General features: G+C 35.2%; 1 pseudogene; it reads right to left on the bottom strand.

Moving 5' to 3' along the window:
• Nucleotides 1–25253, bottom strand: LOC120120887 (annotated as a pseudogene).

Below are 25253 nucleotides of genomic sequence, written 5' to 3'. Positions count from 1 at the left end.
CTCCAATCGAACTAGCTAGCTATCATTGGAACCATTGTTGTCGTCCTGCCATATCGCTTGCCATTGCTTGTCGTAAAAGCTTGTCTCTTCAACCAGTTTCTTGATGTTATCCAAATCCTCATTCTTCCTGATTAAAAGCACTCCCCCCACCGCTACAAACAATAAAGTTTTGCAAAAGAAGTTTTCCATTTGATTAACCAGTCCAACTCCGGTCAAGCTATCAACCAAATACGCCAAGAAGAACCCTATCATCGCTGCCCGCCCTGCACGATACTCACAAGTCACAAGAACAAATTATGGTTTAAAACAATACAGGTTTTTAGAAAGAGAAAAGAAAATGCAGATTTTTCACAAACCATTAAGTAATTCAGCTTCAGGTAGATGGAATCTCTTCATCTATGCCCACCAAGGTATAATGGATGTATCAAACACTACAGGGTCATCATTACTGGTGGTTTCTGGATTATCCTACAACCATTTTCTCCTTCTCACCTCTAACATGGAGTTCAAGGAAATTTGTTACAAACAAAAGGAATCACAGATAAATTAGAAAGCAAGAAATAGAGGTTTCAAAAGTAAAAATCTTATTACCAGTATCAATAACAGCATCCCAATAAGTGGTACCATCTTTCTGAAACTGTTTCAAGTCCCAAGTTCCTCCAATCCACTTAGGGTCCTCAAACTTGCTCAAATCCTCAACTTCTGCAGCAGAGGACGTGCTCACAGCCGCTCCGTTGGACCCGGTGGAGCCTTCGACGGCCTTTTCGAGTAGAGGGTCTTTTTGGTTGGATGTTGGGTCTTGAACGGCGGCAGTTGAAGCTAAAACCCCGACGCCATTGCCGGGTAAAGATCTGGGTGTGGTTAGTAGAAGAAAGGGTCTCTTGAGAGGGAGAAAAAGTGTTGAACTGTGGGTGAAATGTTTCTGATAGAGAAAAACTGCGGAGGAGGGGAAAATGAAGCCACTGAATCCTGTAAAGAAAAGAAAGGAGGGAGATTGACAACAACAAGCACGCACAACAAAACCAAACAAAATACGAAGAGGAAACGAAATAACCAGCAAAGGATAAGAGAGAAGGAAACTTACTCCGTTATCGAAGTTCTTCAAAGGTCGCCGGAAAACCGAAACATAAGAGGTAAAAATCCTAGATCTAGAAAATTCTAAGGGTTTTTAAGAGAAATAGAGATCGTATTCTGCTTTAAGAAGCGGAGATCTACGATCTAGGCATTTTTGTAAAATCCGACAACCGTGGCGGCGAAGAGCGGTGCCGAATTACGGCGACCGGCGTTGGATGAATTCCCTCCGGTGAGGGAATTCCAGAAACAAACGAGAGTTTCTCTCTCTAATGAGAGAAGCAAAATAGAAAATGAAGAGTAAATGACCAAAATGGCCGATTTTAAGGGTATTTAAATACCTCCCCAAACGATGTCGTTTTGGGAGGGACCCCTGCATAATTTTCAGCATGGTAAAACCCTTTCCGCAACCATTCGAAGTTTGTAAACTTTTATTTTAGCCACAGAAATAAATTTTTATACGCTTTAATTCTATCTTTTAATTTAATTTTATTATATTTTAGTCATTACCAGATTAATATTTATATTTAAGGTAAAATAACATATTTAGCCCCTATTAATTTAAATAAATTATATTTATATCCCTAATTAATTATCTATGGTTAATTACACTATTAGTAATTATAATTTTATAATAATTTGAATTATGTCCATTAATTTTAATATTTTATATTTTATTCCTATTGCTTTAATTTTATTTATTTTAGTCACAATTTAGTTACACTTTAAATTAATTTTTTATTATTATCTTTTTTAATTTCAATATATATTTAAATTATTAATTTAATTATTATTATTATTTTCATATTAGTCATATAAATATATATATATATATATATTTGTTTAAATAATAATATTTATTTATTTTTAATATTAAGAAATTGACTGTCTTAAAGCAACTAGAAGTCCTTTTATGATATTTTTAGATAAATAAATATTTTACTTTTATAAATTATAATTTTATTATTATTAGGAAAATGTTTTCTATTTATTTATTTTTTTAATATTAAAGAAATGGGCTGTCTTAAAGCAACTACAAGTCCTTTTCTAATATTTTTAAATAAATAAATACTTTATTTATCATTTATAAAAATTATTTTAATATTTTTCTTCCTTATTATCCAATTGAATATGAAAAGAACATAAATTAAATTCATATTTGAATTCTTAAATTATATTATTAGAGACAATTTATAATCGACAAGGACCAATTTTGGGCGTTGTAGGGGTGTTAATCCTTCCCCAAACGTAACTGACCACGAATCCCTTTTTATTATTAAAAAGAATGAATTTTTGGTTAAACGCAGACCAATTTATATTTTAACTGATGTTTTCTTAAAAACTCTTTTAAAAGATGATTTTTAGGTATTCGACCTACCTGACCCAAAAGGCCGATGTCAACTCCCAAAATATTTCATTAAAAACCATTTATTTATTCACATTACTTTTCCCGCAAAGTAAAAATTCGTTCCCGAGAGAAAACCGGTTACGACAGCTTGGTGACTCCGCTGGGGACTCTGGTTAACCAAAGTCGATTATATGTTGTCTCTACAATTAGAAATTAAGAATTCAATTTTATTTAATTTATGATTCTTTTGATTTCTTTCAATTTATTTTATACTCTTGCATATTTGATTGCTTTTTAGATATTAAACTTTTCTATGAAAATTTCTCCTCACAAACAACACATGCATTGCATAACATAAGCTTTATAATCAAGCTTGTCCTTTTTAAGTGGGAGTAAAAGCGACTTCTTCGTGAGAATTTATTCTCTGTGCCAGACCTAGGGAAATGTGTCCCCTCGAATTGAACTCAGTCCGCTTAAGTCTGTGATGGAATAGGATTGAGGGTTTGGCAGCCCAAGAGGGCACCAACAAGGACAGTTCGAGTACCTTTACTCCTAGAACTGAAACACTGCATATAATAAACCTTAGAAATTCACCCGATCTAAGAAAAGGCTGAATCTCTGTCCATCGGTGTACATAAAGGAGAAATAAGCTCTAGCTTTTAATTTATTTGATTTTATTTTTTATTCTAAATAAATGTCTGCGAATTAGTAATCATGCGGTTAGGTTAATTTTTCCAAACAAAGCATGGAACTAGAAAACATGAGGTTATGATTTATTTATATACCATGATAAATAAGAATTTTTTCTTTCTATTAATTGGTACTAACCATTTTATTTTTTTATCTATTTTCTAAAATACATTTTATTTTGCTCTAACTTGTTTACATTGATTTCTTTTGTTTGCATTGCATGATTATGACATAACCAAAAGGTGTTGATTTGAAAGATTGTTCATTAAATTGGAAAGAATTCATAAATGGACAAAAAGTTTTATGATCGAACAAAATATGACGCAACCATGGAATGACATCCTGAGGGAACTCCGAAGATAGAGGAGAGTTATGCACCCAAAGATCGTATGCCCATTGAAGAGCAAAAGGAGATACGAGAAATAAGAGAGCAGATGTCCAAGATGATGGTTAGAATATCTGTTTTGGTCAAAGGAAAAGAGATTTCTGCACAAAAAGAGAGAGAGCTCAATGAAGATAAATCTGCAATCTTAGATATGCAAGAGACTTCTGATCCTAACCAATTTGAGAAATTACAGACAATCATTATTCGTATTCACAAACTATCTGGAGATACCAAAGAAATGGTGACAAATGTAAAAGCTCCCAGAGATAAGAAGAAATCATGTAATCTGAAATCATCGAAGTTTAGTTTGCTCACGATGTCTAAAATTCAGGTTCAATCCCAGACAAAAGGCTATTTTCATTTTGATGTTATCCCTATATCATATAAAGAGTTATATGAGAAGCTACTTGAAGCACGAGAAGTGGCTCCATACTACATAAAACTGTTCCAGCCTCCGTATCCGAATTGGTATGACATCAACGTTTCTTGTGAATATCATTCCAGAGCTCAAGGGCATACCATTGAGAATTGTCTTGCCTTCAAACGACAAGTCCAAAGTCTTTTGGATCATGGAACCTTACAATTTATGACAAATGATCGACCTAGTTTAATAATTGAAGGTTCTACTATATTAATACCAACAGTTGTCAAAGATAAGAGCATCAGTGGGGCACCCAGAAAGAAGAAGATTTGCTGAGGCCTGAGGCTCAAATACGTCATTTAAAGATTGAAAATGATAAATTGAGCACCAAAATGGAAACCATGCATGACGATTTCCAGAAGGTCAGTCAAGTCTTTCAAAATACTGGCATAGGACCCCAGAAGAGTGGATAACAGGGGTCACCAAACTGAAAAAGAATTGCAACATACATGAAGGTCTAGCCAAGAAGTTTTATCATGATTCACGAGTTGCAGAAGAAAGACGCAATACATTTGTCTTTGAATTAGGAAAATGTCAAGCCAAAAATCAAATGTTGAATAGTGCTATGACTAACATGGAAGCATCATATCAGATACATCTGCTTGAGATCGATACTGAATTAAAAGTCACTACGTCCAAGAACAAGACATTGAAGAAATGTTTAGATGATTATGGAGATCTTGTACGAGAACTTCTTGAACATAAAGATTCACTCACAAGAAAAAATGAACAACATTGTTTACAACTCCGAGATTTGACACAAAAGATGAAGGAAAAAGAGAATATCATGAAGGAAGCTACTGCTCAAGCAAGTAATTTGGCTCATAAGCTGGTAGACTTAGCTGGCTTCACGAGAGAATTAAGGTAGATTGATAACTCCACACCTGAGCATGAGTGGAAGTTAATTTGGCTTTTAAGGGAAATAGAGAAATTAGGAGTGAAAGCTATCCCCTATATGTAAAAGTTTTGTTTGATGCACCAAAACTTTTGTGTTCAATGAAATCTGTTTTAAGATGATCGCTCTGGAGTAACACCTTTTCATACATGTATTTTGCATCTTTGCATTTTTATTTTGCATTTGTTGTTTGCTTGTGTACTACACAATTTGCATTCTTATTGTTGTATTTCTACATTTTTGCACTTTCATGTTACATTCACATCTTTGCATTTGTATTTTCATATTTGCATTTTTACGTTTGTATTTACATTTTTATTTTTGCATTTGCATCTTTGCATAATTATATTTTGTTTTAAACTATTTTACATACATTTAATCGTGAAAATATGGGAATAATTCGTAGAGGATTCCATGATAGAATTTTTAAAACCAAATTGGAGCTAACTTGGTCTTCCTAAATAAGGATAATAGCCATGAATGAGATTTTATCAAGGTTTGGTAGAATCGAGAAACTGCAAGAGCAAATTATCATGACTCAACAAGATATGATTGATCAAGTAAAAAAGTTCCAAGGTGATTCAAATGAACAAATGGATCAAGCAAAAAAATTCCAAGATGATTCAAAAGAGCAAATGAAAAAACTAATGTATATGGTGAATATTGTGATCCATGGAGAGAAACCCTTAGAGGATCCCGTTGTAACAGATTTGAATGGGTTTATGAATGTTAGTGGTATAGCCAATACAATGGAAACAAATGACCAAGAACTTGTCAAGAAATGTGGAAATCCAATAAGTCTCCAAAAATCGGGTATGATCCTAGAAAAGGCTACAAATATCAAGTTGAAACGAAGCATAGAAGATGTTCAAAGGCCATTAAAGAAAGATAGGAAAAGAAAAAAAAAACAAATGATACCTCTCATTCCAATTCCAATCTCATATTTAGATTTATTACCATTTCTTTTTGCAAATGACCTCATAACACCAGTTCCTCCAAGGCCTAATACTTATTTGCGTCCAGATTGGTAGGGTGTCAAGAATTCATGCAATTATCATTCTAGAGAGTTTAGACACTCTACGGAGAATTGTAGGGTTGTGAATTTAAAAGTCCAAAACCTTATCGCAGAAAGGTTACTATGTTTTGAAGATGGGAAACCTAAGCTCCTCAAAAGCTCAAAACTGGTCGAGAAAGAGAAATTTTTGAATTATTGTCTGTCTCATGATGTTCAAGAGTCAAACATTCAAAGCAAACATTTTGGTCATCATTCACATGGTCTTCAAGAAAACAAAGTAAACAATTGTAAAGAGACAGTGATGTCAAGGGAGAATTTACCTCGTTTTCCTTCAGTTTCATGCAGTAAGGTATATTACAAGTTGCTCCAAGCCTAGATTTTTACTCCATGTAGAGCTAAGCCTTTGTTGCTTCCATACTCGAGTTGGTATAATGAGAAACTCTCTTGTGACTATCATGCTGGAGCCCGAGGATACTCCATTGAGAATTGTGGTAACTTCAAACTACGGGTTCAAGACCTTTTGGTTCAGGGAATCATAGAAGTGGATGATCAGTCTGTTTTGGTCAAATAATTGGGAATCAAACCCCAAAATAGAGTTGGTAGTATTAAAACAAGTGAAGTACATGCCGCAGAAGAAGAGGAAAACAAAGTATTTGAGCCAAAGATAAAACGTTCAATTTTTAATACCTCTCTGATTATAAATGATAAAGAAGTAAAAGGAGAGGTAATTCGAGACTGGCCCACAGGTTTAAGAATGAATGAGAAAGATGTAACTCTGAAGAAACCTCAAACACATGTATTAGATTTTCTGAGGACAAGTGAGGTAGTGGGCAATACAAAGAGTCTGGTGAATACTACTCTAATTACAGCCACAATATTTGTTCATAATCAGGACAAGACTATCATCCTTAATAAAAGGTGTTATGGATATAAAAATGAGCTCAATCTCCAGGTCAGAGGAGAAGAAGATGATAATGAAAATTGTTCAAGAAGAAGGAAAGAGTTGTATATCTGAAGGTTTACCAAAAAAAAGTTAACACAAAAGAAATGATCAAGAAATGGGGGGCAAATAAGGATGAAAATCTTGGGCCAAGTACACACCCAACATTCGAAGAATGATATAGCAAGTTAAATAAAAACAAGTGGAAGTTGTTATCTACCACTGTAGTACTTTTATATTTTCAGCATCCTGTTTAAACTTGTTTTTTGTTCATTTCTCTGCCTTTTGTGCAATAAATAAATTTGCGTTGCTTTTAAGGTTATGAGCATTAAGTCAATTTTGCAATCTTGTAGCTCTTTGAATATCAATTGGATTAAAAAAATTAAATGATTAGAGTTATAATCTTTGACAAAATATCAAGATTGAAAACCAGAAAAACAAGGACCTTTAACCTTACCTCAGATGAAATATACCCAAACACTATCCTATATATGAGATAACCTTCTCCCATTGAAAGAAATTACAAAAAGGCTTGGTATTTATATATAGGAGCGTACAACATGGGGCATCGTTGGTGTATTACATTACAAAACCGACTAGAGTATTTTTCTATTGATGACGTTCGATGATGAACATAATTTTTACAAATAGGTAAATCTAGTTTAAGTAAGTTGTTTGGGAATTGAATTCTAACGAAGAGATTTTCTGAATTCCACCAAAACACCTAGACAATAACAGGTTCTTCATAACAAGCTTAAGAAATTTGATTTGGATACCCATGTTATATTATTATATATACAATAAAGCTTGAGTTATCCTCCTAAAGCAATTGGTTAATAGCCCCGACTTTATGGATAATATTCAGCTAATATGTTTTGCTTGAGTTATCCCCCTAAAGCAATTGGTTAATCGCCCCGACTTTATGGATAATATTCAGCTAGCATGTTATACTATTATACGCAATAAAATTGTCGCTATAGAGCAATTGGTTAATCCCCCCGAATTTATGGATAAGTTTCAATTAGCTTGATAAAGGTGATTATATTATCATATACAATAAGTTGAATTCAGCTAGTCAAAATGGCAAATGTGTTAAGAGATGAACTAAGGATGTTAAGAAACACCTGTTATAGTCAACTTCACACGAGCACTCAGAAATTTCATTTTTAGATCAATATTTTCGCACTGTTTTTGTTAGACTTTACAAAGCTTTCACAAATGGAATATTTCAAAGAACTAAAATAGAGATATTCTAGATTGTCTAGTAATTAGCAATCCTAGTTGCGTCATTTTGTACGCATCTGGTTAAAATACCAAGTCCTTAAAGCGAGGCATGTGATAAAGTTCACAAAAGAGCGAGAGAAGAGTGACATCTTAAATAGATGAGTAGTATTAAATACATGTTATAGTGAGGCATGTGCAGTTTTCATTTGACACGATAGCTTCAAGCTCCAGGGGGAGGCATTCAACTGCGAGCTTTTTCGATCTCAATGTCGATATGCCTTCCAGTTCAAGGGGAAGGTATGCAAGTAGTAGGTTTCTCGATCTAAATGTGGAGAGCATGGAGGAACCATCATATCCACCAGAAGAATCGCTTCGTGATCCTGGTGCGGATGGTGCTGAGACTGAACTATTCATTCAACCAGAATCACCACAATTTAACTCTGATGATGATGATGATGTAGATGAAGTTCTAGGAAATATGGCACAAACTGACCCTCCAGCACACATGTATGAAGCTGATTATGGTGCAATGTACGGGCCAGAATTTGCGGATATGCCTTATCTCGGTGAATATGGATATTACTCATCAATAAATAATGGTGAGTTATCTTTAGGCATGGAGTTTTCAAGCAAAGAAGAAGTGATGATGGCTATAAAAATTTACAATATTCGTAATTTTGTTCAATCCAGAGTCGACCGCTCCACGACAGAAAAATATGTATGTCACTGTGCCCGACGCGAAAACATATGTAATTGGATGGTTTGCGTATCGAAGAGGAAGATGAAAAACAACAGATGAGAACTAACAGTATACAATGATCCTCACACATGTTGTGCTGGAGGGGTCAACCAAGATCATCCCAACTTGGACTTTGAAATGATATGCCAAGCCATCATGCCCATGGTAAAAGCAAGATCTCATATAGCTATTGCTGTGTTGATTTCAGCTATACAATCACGGTATGGGTATATTGTCTCCTACAAAAAAGCTTGGTTGGCAAAACAAAATGTCATTGTCAAACTTCATGGTGAATGGGATGTTTCTTACAACGAACTTCCAAATTGGTTTAGGCTGGTATGGAGGTTGAATCCTGGGACAATTGTTGACTTAGAAACCTCCTATGCATACTATAATGATCGAGTTCTTCGTGATCGATTCCAATTCTACTGGGGAAGGCGCCGATGTCGATCATCCCATAATATGACCCACTCATGATGCCTCACCAGCCAATCTGTATCTATCTTGCCGTGTCTATCTGTGTTATGCAACTTGTCCATATTGCGAGGTGCTTTTGAAATTGGTTGAAAACAATCAAATTACCGGAGCATGCGATCAGTGGAGTGCCACTCGACGGTCTCATAACATATCAAAGGGACTATTGCCATCCAAACATCTGATGGGTCCCTCAACTCAGGTGGGATCACCGTCCTCACATCATCAGTAGAATATGATACCCATTCAAGCTAAAACAAATATATATAATTTTTATCAAAATAATAATCTAATTATATAACTATAATCTAAAATTGTTTTTTAAACATTAAAATTCATACCTGTGTGCCAGCCTTCTGATCGATTAACACCCTAATTTTTTTTCTAAATTATCAGGTAGCTCTTGATGATTTTTACTATCAGTAGACCACCTATTCAAGGAAAAAAATTTATTATACGCTGTATCAAATAATTAATATATGAAATCAGTTTTACAATTACCTCAATAATAGTGGAAATACGAATGGGTTCTTGACAACGGGACATAAAAAGGGCAATCGATACCATGCCCAAGACTGCAGCAGCACGAGACATCCGCCGATAGCATTTCTCCTGTAGTCAATGGCTCGACACATCTCCCTGTACAAGAAAGACAAAACTGCCAAGCCCCAACTAAGTGATCCGGCCAGATGAAAGTCGCTAAGATGTCGCAACCACATGCAGTGAACTTGGTTGCGCAATTTGTCCGGCATCAGCAACCCTCCTATCAGCTGCAGTATGCATGCCCGTGCATACATTTTAACTTCATCATCGGAGGCGTCCTCGCTCAACTCCCAAAAATTGGCATCTAACTAATTTAACGGTATCCGACCACTGTTAAAATTTTTCGGGACACGTCCTAGATTTTCCCTGCATAAAGTAGTCCATGAACCCTGCGCGATCCCTGATATCACATCTCTATCCACCAGAAACCCCAGGTGCATAGCAACATCCTCCAGTGTAATCGTGCACTCTCCGCACGGAAGATGGAATGTGTGGGTCTCTGGCCTCTACCGCTCTACTAAGGCAGAAATAAGGTCTGGTTCTACAGTGACCCTGATATCTACCTATGCAACCGAATCCAGCGTCTACTAAATACGACAAGACACGACTAGGTATCACTAACTTAAGGTTCCCAATAAAAGGATCTAATACACGTTCCTTCTCCTAAAATTAAATAATTACACAAATTAATTCTTAATCTAATAATCATACATTAAATAAATCAACAAATTATTACTAATACTTTAAATTAAATTAAAACGTTAAAATGTTACCGTAACAGCAAAGTGTCGAGATATATGATTTTCATCCAAACGAAGTAGACATCCTTCCATTATATATCTGAAAAAAATATATAAGTAAAATATTAAATAAATTAAATACTTAAATAAATTAAATACAAAATATTAAAAATATAATAAAATATACCTTAAAACAGAGAAATGATATACCTATTTGAGAGAAGTTGAGAGAAATTGAGAGAATTTGGTATGATGAAAGTGATTAAGGATGGGGTATTTATAGGAAGGGATTGGGGTGTAAAGCGTCGGGGTAGATGGGTAATTAAACCTAAGGCGCGCCGCAGGGGCCGCGCCTTACTGACGCGTGGCAGATTCACAGGTAAGGTGCGACCCTTGACCCGCGCTATACCCTACGTGGCCTAAGGCGCACCCCAGGGGCTGCGCTATACACACGTGTGTCCCATGTCAGCATAAGGCGCGCCTCGCGGGACGCGCCTTATCCCACGCGGCGCCAAATCAGCGTTTAACGCGCTGCAAGGGGCGCACCTTTCTGCAAAGGGTGTTAGATCGAAAAATATAATTTGAACGGTACCTGATTGAGAATATTAAATGAAAAAGGTAATTTTTCAGGATAAACGCCCTGATTTAACTTGTCATGATTTGAGGTTGTCACTAGTCAGCTATTCCATATTTGGGTAGCCAATAAATGAAGCCAGGAAACACAGTCTAGCTAGATTAAAGACCCTGTTATCTCTGCACTTCAAAGAATATCCACGTGATATTGTACTCTTCTTTATCTTGTTTTAATTAAGGATGGCCACTCAACCGAAATCGACGAGTTCCGACCCGACCCGATTGGGTCGAATTGTTTTTAAAAATATTCAGGTTTGGGTTTAGGGTAAAAAAATACCTTATCCGACTAAAAAATATATATATAATTTTACCTTATATATTTAGAAATAATTACAATAATACCCTTCTATATATTTTTTTTTCAATTAAGTCACTGTTTTTATTGAATAAAAATAATTTTTTTATTATTTCGGGTCGGGTTAGATTTCTAATTCATATATTCGAGTCGGGTCGGGTCTCAGGTGGAGGTTTCCTTGTTCTCGAGTCAGGTGGACTAAAAACCTGACCCAACCCGACCAATGGACATCCCTAGTTTTAATCATCTTACTATTTTTTTAAGTATAATAAATAATATTATTTAAAAATAGTTAGAGAGAAATTATCAATTTAGATGTGTTAATATTTTATCATAAAATATTATTTACATGAATTAAGTGATATAAGTGATTAAAGAATTATTATTAATATGGATAGAGTCAATATTTTAATTAAGTGGTAAAATATAATTAACAATAGAAAATGGGATAAAATCAAAATTTAAAGGCCTAAATAGATAATTACCCCCTCCCAAGGTACTATGTACCTCCCTGCCTGATTGTTAATATTTGAGATCTCAAGTTCAACTACTAAAAATATTAGATATGTAAACATTTAATGTTAAATTATCCAGAATTATTAAAAAATATTATTTTATACTCATCCTAAATTAATAAAAAAATATTTTATTATAAATACATTTAGTTGTTCGATTTGTCGAGAAAAGTCATTAAAGCTTGGATAAAGAGTAAGGATAAATTATATAGGTGGTTCCTTATATTTTTTGTTCGTTTGATTCTATTCATGTATTTAAAAACGATATCAGTTTTAGTCTTTATCTTATTGGTTCGTTATGTAAAAATTAATATATATATTATTAAAAACCCTAACATCCTTTCTCCTAAAATAAGAAGAATTGAAATCAATGCAGCATATGAGAATGATCTCAATTAAAGGCAACTGAACTAGGATTAGGGTTGCTCGGAACAACAGATGATGAAGAAGAAACAACAGTTGCATGTGTTAGAACCAAGAAGCGACCATTGCAGGAGGATACTGCTGGAAAATCTGAATCTCAGAATGAAACAGTCCCTCCTTCCAAGTAATATGCAATAACAAATACAAAGATTTGTTCTTTTTTTTCCATATACTATGCAATCAAATTTTTAAAAGAACTAATGGGTGGGTTTGTCGGCAAATAGCTATACATATATATAAATTCTAGCTTCCCACACAATTGATTCCTAGTCCTAGCTCTTCTCAAACTCATCCATCAAAGATTCTCTTCATAAGACAGTGCTTACTAGGGGTGTATTCGGTTCGGTTTTTTAATAAAAGTTGAACCGAACCACAATAAATAATTTTTTAAAATTAAAATTGAACCGAAACCGAATGATATAAAAACGAAAATATGTGAAACTGAACTTTTCGATTCAGTTCAATAATACGGTTTTTGATAAACCAAAAATATTATTAGATATACTTTAATTGGGCTAAATATTAGGCTATTAGGGGTAAGTGGGTAACCGGCTAGACATTAGTTTGAAGTACAAACTTGTTTATTCGGTTCAATATGGAACAAGTGGGTTCTATATAGAAAATCCGAACCGAACCGAACCGAATTAAGACACTTGAGTGTCTAAATCAACCCAAAACTGAACAGTAACAGGTAAATCCGAGCCGAACCGAACCGTTTTACTCGATTTGTGTCGATTATTTGATTTTTTCGGTTTCGCTGCTCAGCCCTAATACTTTACCTTACTTTCCATTGCAGTGAAAAACAATGGCATTCAGCGGTTATAATGCAGCATCTATTTATATATTCGTGTTGATGAACATGTTATTCTTCACTTGCGTTTCATCTCATAAGTTTGTCCCATGACCCCTAAAACCGACACCGTCACCTATGTCTGCCGCTGCCAAATATTCCAAAGATACAGTTAAGTACGGCGTTTGTAGAAGCTGGTTGAGGTTGGTTCATGAGGTTGTTGGGAGTTGGGACTACACCCTAGTAAGGAGTGTTGTACACTGATTTCGGGTCTAGCTGATCTACAAGATGCATTGTGCTTGTGTACTACAATTAAGGCCAATGTGTTTGGATTTGTTAAAGGTCAAGTTGCCATCAGTTTCCTGATAACTGCTTGCGGAAAAAAAGTTCCTCAAGGCTTTGTATGCCCATAGAATATATATCCTATTATTCTCCCTATTTTGCAGATACATTGTTGTTTATTATCCTTCCTCCTTGCTTGTTAATAGACTTTGCGTCTATTTGGGATTGCTTAGTGTTGCACGCTTAGTTAATGATGCGTAATAGCTCTTATGCGTAAAGAGGTTGCTTAAGAACTCCCAAGGTTCTCATCTCAATGATAGAGGTATGACGTGAATAATATTTGTTTATACTACAGGTTTACGGTGAAGAAGATATTAAGTTTATTCAATAAGTTTTTTTTTTATTAAAGTCATAAAACATTATATTATGATACATGGAAGATATTATTCAATTTACATAGTGACAAAATTAGTCCCTTAACATTTTAATTTTCAGTCAGAATAGTTCATGTTAGATGAAAATCGTTAGTTGATTAACAGTCAAGTGGTCAACACATGTTGTTAATGTGACATTTTTTATATGTTTAATTAATGATGTGACACATATCACATCATCAATTTGAGGTGACGTATCACATACCACATCATTATTTTATTTGATGTGGCATATATAACGCCATTAACATGACACATTATTTTTGGTAATGAGACATATCAATTTGAATGACACGACACATATCATATTATCACTTTTAATTATATGATACATGTCATATCATTATTTTTGTAATACCCTAAACCCGAATAGGCCTAAAGTGTCACATTGGACCATCGAGGCAACCTCTGATTTTCAAAATCTATTTATTTTCTTGTAAAACAAACTATATGGTATCAATGATAAATATAAATATCATTTATAAAACATTTTATAAACTAGAACTCCATGACACATAGTTTAAATCAATTAATACAAACTCTTTCTCATAAATCTGAATATATGAGTAAGGCTCTATGAATACATATACCCACTAAAATATAGTACAATACTCTAAAAGAGATGCTAGAAATCCTGCTGCAACGGTGCTCCACGAATTGTTCAATCTACTAACATGCCAATGAAAAACATCCGAAGGCTGAGCTTACAAAGCCAAACAATATAATCACTAATCTAAAGCAGCATTAAGAGTTTCATAAACACATTTATACTAAAGAGATGGTACTAATCCGTAGGTACATACATGATCTAGATCGAGTAATACCTACCTAAGGCTTAACTGTTCTATCACTGACGTAGGATGACTCACGTTTCCCTTAATCCTATTCTAAGGGCTTCACCATGAGTACACCTATAAAGGATCACTAACCCTAATGATTGTTTCTTTTTCACATGATCTAAATGTAATATTGATGTTCACGTGCACAATATGGATGTAATAATGACTCTACTATGCATTATATGAATGCAACACTGAACGTGAAGTGCCATAGAATAGCCAAGGTAGAATCACATTGTGACTAAGGGGTTGTATCTCGAAGTACTCATCCCTCTAACCTACCACTGCCACTACTATATGACACATCACAAAAAACACACAAGTTGTGGTGGGCGTCATGGTGCAGCTGAGGGATCTTGCATCTTGGAGCTCATGCACCCCTATAGCTTGCCTGAATACCTGAAGGTATTTTGGGGTGTGATATGGAATGCTACATCAGAAACGTACACCCGACCAACTTACTCCGTCGGCATCTGCGCCCATCTGGAAAGAGAAGTGCCTTAGCATTAACTGGTATATACTTGGACAAATTGATAAACAAGGTAATCGTTCTACTACTAAAGTAACTCGGGTGTCCTGACTGTTTCTCGAGTGTCACATAAAAAGGCTAATTTTATGAAATCCTAACTCTTACTGTTTCTAGTTGTTCTGAGTTATTACTGATATCATTTACTAGTCTCCTAGTTATTATCTTGCATCGTTCCCTCATCAAGAACGTTATGCAAGAGTTTATTAGTTTGTTACTACTGTTGGTTTATTAAGCGGCTCTATCTTGATCATTCACTACTTGAGGGCGATTTAAGTATTCTTTGTCTCTAGGGGAGTCTTTACGTATTTCGTGGTCTTTCGATGATTATTGTGTATGTTGTTCACTGGTTGTGATACTAGTTGTCCCGATACTTGACTCGAGTTTATTTATGGGTAGTAATACTTTATCTGTTTTACTAAGCTTCCCTCAGCTAGCTCTCGAATTAAAGGATACCTATATGTCCATCACTCTCTGTCGTTCTTGCAGTACACGACTCTACTACTTCATAATCTGATTATTCAGTTATACCACTTTCTGATACACCCTATGAAATTAATGGTCTTTTATCTGTATATATTCAATACAAGGTCTATAAGGGAAATTTGGTAATTTTGGCTCCCAAGGGCATTTTAGTAACCTCCTGCACCCATGCTAGATTCTCAATCTCAATCGATATTAAACTCCTCACTATTGAGTCCATTTCACATCTTGAAGTCACTCAACCTCTTTAGGTATTGATATTAAGCCTTCGATATGGATACTCAATTTTTGGTATGGAGACCAGTCCTTCGGTATAGAGACTAGCGGTCTCGAGATCGAGCATCATGTCTTGAGATTGAGTATATGGTCTCAATACCGAGTATCCCATATCGATACTATAACCCTCAGTATCAATACTAAGAGATTGGTATGGATACTACTCCCCCCAGTATCGATACTCTATGCATGAAATCCCTAGTTTTTGCCCCAAATCATCTACTATCGATGTTGTTCATCTCAATATCGATACTCGAACATATAAATGGTTTATTTAGGCTCGAGAAAACACCTAAAATCACTTCTAAGGCCATAGTTTGGTTTCTATTCATGTGCTGAAACTTTAGGGAGCTAATTAAGGTCGTAAAGTGTCTTGAGAACACATACTTTACATCAAATTCATTATCTATGGCTTAATTCAAGTATAAGCCCAAAATTGTTTAAATACTCAAATCCTATAAAATATTCATGTTTAAGGAAACCTTAACACCCCAGATGATTAGAAATACACTATATTGATGCTAGGATCCTGAAATGAAGCTCATTGTTTTCCCATACCTTTTTTTCTTTATAATTTGGATGGATCCTTCAACTTTCTCTTACAAACAAAGAACCCATGGCTTGAATTTTTTAAATCCATGATGCTGGAGGGATTGAGAATGAAAATAAAGCTTGAAAGAGGTCAGAAATGGCTTAGAGGACTTACCCACGGTTTATAGAGCTTGGAGAGAAAAATGGAAGAAATAAAAATGAAATGATGAAGTTGAAAAAAGATATATAAAAGCTCTTATCCACTAAAATGGGGTAATGATGTTTTTGTTCCTTTATCATCTTTCTACCATTCAAAAATATCCTCTTAAGACTAATTGGGCCCAATTCCAACCCAATTAAACCCAACGACTTGAATTATAAATTTTACGTGGTCCACTTATCTCTCAGGGTAAACTCGAAACTACTAACACGAAATTTGGGGTGTTACAACCTTTCCCTCTTTAAAATAAATTTCATCCTCGAAATTTACTTTGACTAAAAACAACTTACCCTTTGGTCAAACATTGAGGCTCTTATTTGAATTGATCCTCAAGAAAAAGTACTTGCAACTTGACATTACATTCGTAACTCGTAAAATCGATCTACGATATTCGTAAGGGTGCTACCTTCATTGAACCTTAAACAAGAACCTTCGAAAAGCATGAAGTCGAAGAAATCACATTCCAATTGTCTGATACTGTATGCTCAGAACGTTTCACAAGGATGATGTTACTTCATGATCCAACTACTATTGCGATACTCCTCACTAGCTAGCTCAACTCAAACGAGTTATTAACTACACCATCTTTTAAATCTCTTGGCCTACTAGACTTGAGTAACTCCACAACTACACACCGAGACCCTAAGAACACTTTTCATACACAGTCTCAATGTCAACCACTGAAGATATGACAAAAAGTCTCAACTTCTTAATGTCAAGCTCTACGCTTCTACTGCGTAACTCTGATTTAATACCCATCCACGCTACTTGTAAGACTGTCATTTGTCGTACGGCTTAAATATACACTATACAATTGATCAAGCATCTAAGGTACTCATCACTGGAATCAACCATTTGTTGAGCGAAGCTAGCAACATCTAGCTCTCCTGGAGATCACGCCTCACAAGGTGGAGATTTTCACAACTGTATCTTGACTAAAGGATCCTGAGACTCTACATTCTGCACTCACTAAAACTTATCACCAATGATTTATTTAATGATGACTAACACTGGCCAATGATGCTTAACGTACTTGATCTCCTTTAGTCTGAAGTAACAAAATTTGTGGTACTACGCAACGCTGTATACTATTATATGTTGTATATAACTTTCACTCATATACCAACACTAAGAAATCACTGACGAGGCTTGGCTCAGTAAATTAATTTACTTACTATTCATGCAATAAGACATCTTGGTGATATATGAGGGTTCACTGCACTTTGAGACTCACAACTCAGTATCGCACCTAATATACCTTTAGAATCTATAGTGAAATTCCAGAACTGTTGTATTGGAATGCACACTTGGAAATTCTTAATGCTCACTGAGAAATCCTCATCTCCGCTACTATACTGGGATTTCTAAATCTCTGTGGGCCGACCACACAAACCCTCTATTGAGATACCAAGATATTTTTATAGTCACGTATCTAACTCTAACAACCCACTTGAATATTCCCCTGGGGAACTTGAAAGGGTGAAAGATTCTGTGGTTAAACATATTCTTAAAGTCGATCTTTAACTCAACAAGGGATAATCATCTATTCTCCCATCTCTAAATCCCAAAATCCTGATATTAAAGCAACACTTTTGCTAACAACTTCCTTTAGGTTGACTACTGAGTTTGATATAAACCTCCTTTAAATATCTAGGGTTTTCTTGTCTGTTCCACTAGGATCTACCTTCTCGCTAGCTGCATGCTTCATTCTCAAAATCTCTACATGAATACGCTTCCTACCTATTTTACTTGACATCACAACAAAATACTCGCACATTCGCCTAACAACCAGCTCTGGAGCATAACAACTCAACCCAATAAGGTCATTATTTATTGTTTGAACACTGAACGATCTCCCTAAACTAACTGTGAGGAGTGCACTCTCAATTCATCTATATGTGTATCACTAATATTCTTTCTCTAAATTCGCTTGGAAACTGATTCCACATAGGCATTTTTGACTGTAACGCCATCTTCACAGTCTTTCACCAACCGATAATATCACTCTAAGTAAAGCGGTGACACACTCCTACTCACCCTCTGGGTAGGGTGAAGTTTCCTTAAAGTTTTCACAGTCTCTCTCTTAACCACTTATTGACTAAATTTGATCATCACCATTTGAACTATAGAAGTCGACTGTCTAATACCTCTTTAATGGGAATTCTATTAGCACTAACACACCCTGGGTGGCTGACTGAGTGATATAGGTTTTAGGAATAACGTCCACTATCTCTATGAGAGTAAAAGTTAAACCTCTGATGAAGGTCACCTTTTCGACTCCTGCACCTAACGAGACTCTAATATCATATTCCCTTGGCATTAATTTCTTACTATCTTTATCGAGATGAGAGGCTCGCCTCTCTATCCTATAATAGGGATTATGCTAGAAATTGTATTTTATCGAGAATTCAACGATACTGATTAAGAAATGAGGAATCATCAATATTCCAGACTTATACAAGTACTTTAAGTACCTAGGGGCATGTATTCACTAACACCTTACTAAAATTGACCACTGAATCCTAGAACCGACTCAACCTGCTACTATAATACCACTAAATGTAACATCCTAAATGTGAATAAGCCTAAAGTGTTACATTGGGCCACTGAGGTAACCCCTAATTTTCAAAACTTATTTATCAATTATAAAATATTTTATAAACTGGTGGTCAATGACACATAATTTAAATAATAAATGCAAACTCTTTCTTATAAATATGAATACACGAGTAAGGTTCTATGAATACATATACCAAAAAAACTATAGTAAAATAATCTGAAGAAGATGTTGGAAATCCTGTTGTAATGGTGCTCCATGACTACTTACCTGTCAACTGAAAACATCTGAAGGCTGAGCTTACAAAGCCCAACAGTATAATCGCTAATCTAAAGCATCATTAAGAGTTTTATAAACACATATATGCTAAAGAGATGATACTAAGCAGTAGGTACATGCATGATCTAGATCGAGTAATACCTACCTAAGGCTTAACTGTTCTATCACTGATGTAGGATGACTCATGCTTCTCATAATCCTATGCTAAGGGCTTCACCATGAGTACACCTCTAAAGGATCACTAACCCTAATGACTGTCTATACTACGCATTATCTAAATTATAATGATACTCATGTGTAAATATATGGATGCAATACTAACTCTATTATGTATTATCTAAATGTAACACTAAACCTGATATACCATATACTAGCCGAGATAGACATCATGATGTGGCTGATGGGCTGCATCTCGAAGCACACATCCCTCTAGCCTACCATTGACACTACTATATGACACATCACAAAAAATACACAAGCTATGAAGGACATCATGGTGTGGCCAAGGCATCCTTAATCTCGGAGCTCACACACCCCTCTAGTCTGCTTAAATACCTGAAGGTACTTTGGGGTGAGATCTGAAATGATGCATCAGAAACGTACACCCGACCAACTTACTCCATCGAGCCTTGTGGCATCTGTGCCCAGCTAGCAAGAGAAGTGCCTTTGCACTGAATACATTAACAAACAGGACAATCGTCCTACTGCTAAAGTAACTCGGGTGTCCTGACTATTTCCCAAGTATCACACACAAAGGCAAGTTTTATGACATCCTAGTTGTTACTATTTCTAGTTGTTCTAAGTTATTACTGATCTCATTTACTGGTCTCCTAGTTGTTATCTTATATCGTTCCCTTATCTAGAATGTTATGCAAGGGTTTATTATAGGGATAGGCATGAGACCCGAACCCGACCTGACCTGACAGGGTCGGTTTTTTAAAATAAATTGAGTTTGGGTCGGGTTTTTTTAAATTTAATGTTTGGGTCGAGCCAAATTCAGGTTTAGGGTGAAAAATACCTGACGCGAAAAAATATAATTTTATCTTATATATTTAGAAATAATTACAATAATACCCCTCTATATATTATTATTTTTAAATTAAATCGCTGATTTTATTAAATAAAAATAATAGTTTTATTATTTCAGGTTGGGTCAAATCGAGTTCAAATTTTATCTCAAAAAATCAGGTTTGGTGAAGGGTATATATTCTTTGGGTCGGGTTAGGTCGGGTGAAGGATATAAAATATTTGGGTCGAGTCGGGTTGGCCAAAACCATGCCCATCCCTAGTTCATTAGTCTGTTACTATTGTTGGTTTATTAAGCAGCTCTATCCTGATCATTCACTACTTGAGGGCGGTTTAAGTGTTAGTCTCTAGGGGAGTCTCTACGTGTTTTTGGTATTTTGATGATTATTGTGTCTGTTGTCCACTGGCTATGATACTGGTTGTCTCGATACTTGACTCGGGTTTATTTTAGGTAGATTTACTCTATCGCTCTTACTAAGCTTCCCTCAACTCACTTTCAAATTAAGGGATAATTGTATGTCCATCACTCTTAGTCGTTCTTGTGGTCCACGGCTCAACTGCTTCATAATCTGATTATTTGATCATACCGCTTGTCGGTACACCCTATATAATGGTCCTTCATCCGTAGATATTCAATACGAGGTCTATAAGGGAAATTTGGTAATTTTGGTTCCCAAGGGCATTTTAGTAACCTCTCGCACCCATGCTAGATTCTCGATCTCAATCGATATTAAACTCCTCACTCTTGAGTCCATTTGACATATTGAAGTTACTCAACCACTTTAGGTATTGATATTAAGTCTTTGGTATGGATACTCAATTTTCGATATGGAGACTAATCCTTTGGTATGGAGAACAACGTTCTCGAGATTGAGCATCCGGTCTCGATATTGAGCATACAATATCGATACTACAACCCTCAGTATCGATACTAAGCGATTGATATCAATACTCCTCCCCTCGATGTCAATACTCCATGCCTGAAATCCATAATATTTGCCCCAAATCATCTAGTATCGATACTGTTCATCCCAATATTGATACTCGAACCTAGAAATGATTTATTTAGTCTCGGGAAAACACCTAAAATCACTCCTAAGGCCATAGTTTGGTTTTTAATCGTGTGCTGAAACTTTAGGGAACTAATTAGGGTCATTAAGTGTCTTAAGAACCCATATTTTACATTAAATTCATCATCTATGGATGAAATCAAGTATAAACCCTAAAATGCTTAACTCAAATCCTATAAAATCTTCATGTTTAATGAAGCCTTAACACCACAAAGGATTAGAAATACACTACCTTGATGCTAGGATCCCGAAATAAAGCTTCTTGCTTAGCCACACCCCTTTTCCTTTGTGATTTGGATGAAAACCTCAACTTTTTCTTGCAAACAAATAACCCATGGCTTGAATTGTAAGAGAAAATATTGTTATGATTCATATATTATGTTTTGATTTTAACTACTCGCAGTTATGGTCAATATGAATCAAGTTAGAGAATGATAAATTATCTTAGGTATTCCATATTTTTTGAATTGTTTTTTTCAGCTATTAAAACATAATTATGGTTCTGATTAACTACAATAATATGGTTATTGTTCTCGTTGACTACTAAAATATGCTAATGGTATTAGTTAAATATGCTTAAAACCTCCCTTATCCATGGTCATGAGATTAAAGAATTCTTATGGGAGAATCCTATAAATATGTATGGTTAAGAGGTCCCTAAACGTACGTAGACACAAAGTTAGAAAAATATAATATTAAGTAAAGTGTTTGAGGGTTTAAAAGATTAACGATTTTCAATCTTTTGTACAAAAAAATTCAATGTGCTAAACAAAGAAATTACAATATCTTGATTGCGATTTTCAATTAAGATGATTATTGGAAGTACTATTTTTTATGGGTAAACTACACTATATACCATCAATCTTTAAGCGCTAACTTGTTTATACCACTAAACTTTCAATTTTGTCAAATTTTAGCAATAATGTTTACTTTTAAGTGCAATTATGCCACTCCGTCGTTAATGATCTAACAAGACAATGACATGGCAGTTATACGCCATGACATTACTGGCGTGACTATCTCACCAAAACTTATTTTAGCATGACCATGTTTGGTGCTAAAAAAAACTCAAAATGATATTGTTTTGTTTGAGAAATTTTGGTAAAATTCCAAAAAAGCCTCTAAATTCCAGAAAATCCTAAAAAACCCTAAATTCCTAAAAATCCTAAAAATACTAATCTCTAGATTAAAAACCCTAAATTCACCCACCACTATCATCTTCTATGGTATGTTGTTACATCACACTGAAGCCTCCTCCTCTCATCATGCACATCATTTCCCATTTTCTCTTCGATCGTCATTCATGGTACGATTAGAATTATTTACATTCAACATTTAACGATCAATTACCACACCGTTCACCAATTTCTAGCGATAATAGAGTGGGATAATTGGTGGTAAGGGTCCCACAATAGAAGTGATGGGCGGTAGTTGTTGATTCGGCGACGACAACGAGTGAAATTAGAGATTTTGATACTTAAGGCTTTGGGCTTTGAGGGAATTTTGTAATTTAAAGTTTTTTAAAGTTTTTTTTAAAATTATTATTATTTTATTATAAATAATATATATTATAAAACAATATAAAAATAAAAATAATATGAAATAAATTATATTAATTCAAACTATTATTTAACACATATATTAGTTTTGTTAAAAATATAATAAGTTCTTAAGTTAGCTTGGTGGTTGGTTGCTTCTTATTAGGTCCAATAGATTTTTGGTTCAAATCCCATGGAAAACATTTTTCCATTAACAAAATGATGTCGTTTTGCTAAAGTGCCACATCAGCAACGTCACAACGCATGGATTCCATGTCATCGTCCTGTTAGATCATTAACGAAGATGTGACATAATTGAACTTAAAAGTAAACGTTAGTGCTAAATTTGGTAAAATTGAAAGTTTGATGGTACAATCGAGTCAACACTTAAAATTTAATTGTATATGACGTAGTTTACCTTTTTTATGTTTCAATTACTTTTATGTGAACATCTATTTTGTTAAAATAAAACTACCAGCAAATAATGACACCGATACTAGCAGCTTTGGGCAAGGGAAAATACCACTACATTTCTTCACTGTTAACGGTTTAACTTTTTAATTTGTCATTGTGGGCGATTATGATTATTATAACTGACCTCCCATGAAGAACCTTTTTTACGAGTGATTCTAACCAATGTCAAGCTAATTTAATTGATACATATACGTATCGTACCGACCTTCTTCTTCATAAAAAAACTAGAGAACCCTACAGAGAAATGCTTGGAAGAATGAAACCACAATCCAGCAACTCTTGAAACTGCTCATTCAACACCTTCAACTCCTTAGGTGTCATGCGATAGGGAGCAATAGACACAAGAGCTGAATCGGTATAAGTTTTGATGCTAAAATCTACTTCATGATCTGTTGGTAACCCAAAAGCCCTTCAGGAAACACATCTGGAAAATCCTTAGCTACTTGAATATCTTGTATGCGCAACTCTCTTCCTCTCAGACTAAGAACATAGGCCAAAACTGCTTCACAATCGCTACTCATTAACTTACTCGCATCTAATGTCGACACTACATTGGAAAAGAAATCTGACCTTTTTTCGATAACCACAAGCTCAACACCATCCGACGTCTTCAAGATCGTACGAGACAACTTAAACTCCAAATGCACTCGATGCTTACAAAGCCAATCCGTACCCAAGATAACATCAAACCCACAAAATGACAACTCTATCAAATTCGCTGGAAACACCTCGGCTTGGATAACCAAATAAAACCTCCAAAACACTCAATCCACAAGTGCACTCTCTCCTAACACCCTGCTCATTAGTAAATCCACATCCTTAACACTAACATGAACACTTAATCGAGTCGCCAAACTATTAAGGATATGAGAATACATAGAACTAGAATATTTTAAGTGAGCAAAGAAAAGAATCTAGTAGAAAGGTACATATGATCACATTCGCCGAGACATGCTATTGAGGTTCATGCATTACATACACTCTGCCAAGACCATCAATCTCAACCACGCTGGTATGACCTTGACCTCTACCACGAGCGTGACTCATTTGACCACCAACATGATAGCCTCCTCTAACAGAATAAGAGCAATATCACAAATCTAAACCTTTTTCGGACAATGTCGCAACTGGACCCAAATCTCCACATTGAAAACAACCTCTAGTGAGAGACCAACACTCACCCAAATGTCTTTTGTTACAAGTCGAATAGAGTAGAGACTACTACCCACCAACAACTACAGTAGGCACTCTATCAGTTTGCCTCGGAGAGAATCATGTTGATTACCCCGATAATCAAATCCTTGACCTCTTTTCACCTAGTGACTCTGAGAACCAGTATCTCTAGACCTTTTCTATGAAAAATCTCAAGCTAAATCACCCACCAAAGTGAACTCAACCTCTCTAGCCTGATCCACTAAGGTATCGAGCACCTCCGAAGAATTGGTAACAAGATATGCATAAATTTCCCTCTTTAGACCATCCCTGAACTGCTTATACATCTCCAACTCAATCAAAACTATCTCCCTAGAATACTCACTCAAGCAAACAAACTCTGCCTCATATTCGAATACTGACAT

Source organism: Hibiscus syriacus, unplaced genomic scaffold (assembly GCF_006381635.1).
Source record: "Hibiscus syriacus cultivar Baekdansim isolate YM2019G1 unplaced genomic scaffold, ASM638163v2 tig00110348_pilon, whole genome shotgun sequence".
NCBI lineage: Eukaryota > Viridiplantae > Streptophyta > Magnoliopsida > Malvales > Malvaceae > Hibiscus > Hibiscus syriacus.
This window is presented reverse-complemented; position numbering and strand designations above follow the sequence as displayed.